Below are 2,324 nucleotides of genomic sequence, written 5' to 3' on the forward strand. Positions count from 1 at the left end.
GATATATACATATAAACACTTTTTAGGAATTAGAATTTGCCTCACATCACAGATTCAGTGATTCACAACTTTAATCCATACTCTATAGCCATGCAAGAGAAATCCAATCATTTTCACCCAAAGTCTTCTTCTTCACGAAAAACCTCATAGCTCCGTCATCGTCATTGCTAAGCCCATCGCCGCCTACCCCTTTACAGCTATCATCTTCCTTCACAACTCATGTCGCCATCGCTACTTATCCCATTTTCGTCGCTGTTGAGCCCATTGCCACCTTTCTCCTGCCGAGTCCCTTTTCTCTAGGTAAATTCCTCTCTCTCTCTCTCTCTCTCTCTCTCTCTCTCTCTTTAATCTCTCTCTCTCTCTCTCTCTCTTTCTCTTTCATTGTGGGTTTGTTAAGTTCTTCTCGTCTTCTTCCACAGACTCATCACTTAGTCGCCGTTGCTATGAGCGTGGGCGTTGCCATTGCAGTTTTATTTGAGTCTGTCACTGAATAAAATAGAATTTTTATTCAAGTTGGACCAGTTGAAAATAGGCATGCATGAAATCATTTTTGCATGTAATTTCTGAATATTCTCATTCAAATTTGATTTATGTGGTTGAGTATTTTAGTATGGCGATCATTGTAGTTTCATTGCGACAGTAATGTGATAAAAGCTGTTGTAATTTCATAATTAATATATGAGACAGACCAGATTATTAAAGTAATCAGGAAAATAACATTCATATGTGCGCATAAAATTTATAAGATGAGATTATCTCAAGAAAATATATACGTATAGCCCAAGTGACAGATTGTTAGAAAATTATTATTTCTTAATATATTTATGGACAATACATATATTAATGATAATCGCAAATTAAATAATTTCACATTAAATGACTTATACAACGGTGATCTCGTTTATTGTCATAAATGTTGAATTAAATAAGTCATTATTACTTTTGATTTGGATAAAGAAGATTAAAACTATAGATACTATTTTATTTGAGTTTTAAGGTTTAATGAGTGTCACACTCAAATATAAATAATGACTTCATAATTTTGATCTCCAATACATCAAACTCGTCTCCTTAGCTCTTTTCCCCCGGTGGAGTTGTAATTCAACCCTATCAGAGATACAGAATGTTTTGGTTGACGAAGATAAAAGAATCACAAGAGTCAAGCTCTCTGATCTCGATCATGCTCTGGAATGAAGGGACACTTCGCGCTCTCAGCTATATTTCTTAATGATTTAACATGGATGATCTTGAGGTTGAGAAATTCTAAAATTTTCAGATAAAATAGAATTTTTATTCAATCAAATGATGATAAATAATTTTAGTAAATTAAATGATATTAATGTGATCATTGGATGATAAAAAATTTTAGAAAAATAAATAAATAAATAATATTTTAAGAGTATAAAAATATTAAATTGTCATTTTAATTTATTTTTTTAATCAATGATAATAAATATCTTGAATTAATTAAATTTTTACAAAAAATTATATACCTAAAATTATTTTATTTCTTCAAAAAAATTTTGAACATACAATAGTTCAATGAGAGATTGACTATTGAGAATTGAATATAATATTTTTAAATTCATATTTTCAATAAAAAATGTACTTAGTTCTATCCATCTTAAATAATTCTATATTCACTATCACTTATCCATCTAAATAATTCTAACATTCATAGAATATTATTTTTAGATGAAAAATTTAAAATATATTTATTCTATTTCAAGAATCAATATTCATATTTAACTTAGAATTTTAACAAATATGACAAAAAATATTATATTTTTTAGTTAAAAAAGTAAAATATTTATAAATATATCTTTATGCTATCTTTAGCTTTAGATTTTTCATTGGCAAGTCAATGGAATGAAATCATATTTCTATAACATATATAAGAATGTATATTATACATAAATAAAAAATGTTAGCTGTAATAAAAACAAATACATAAATTAAAGTAAAATTTAGAAAAATAAGAACCAAAAAAATATTAAGGAAAGAAATATAAATAGAAGAAAAATAAAATTATTAGATAGAAAAAAATAATTTAATAAATTTTATGTATATATAAAAGAGAAATAAAAAGAAGATATAGAGTACTTTGCTTAATTTAGCAAAATTTATGAGAATAAATACATAGAATAAGAGAATAAAAAATAATAAAAAAATTAAATATCTGAATTAATTAATATCAAAAAGAAAAAAATAATAAAATAATAATAATCTATCATAATATTAATCTTTTAAGGCTCTGAGCATCAATGACTAGGGAGGTCAGACATGATTAAAAGCTCAAAGAGTTGTTTCCCTAGTTATATGCT

The sequence above is a fragment of the Arachis duranensis genome, chromosome 4, assembly GCF_000817695.3.
Source record: "Arachis duranensis cultivar V14167 chromosome 4, aradu.V14167.gnm2.J7QH, whole genome shotgun sequence".
NCBI lineage: Eukaryota > Viridiplantae > Streptophyta > Magnoliopsida > Fabales > Fabaceae > Arachis > Arachis duranensis.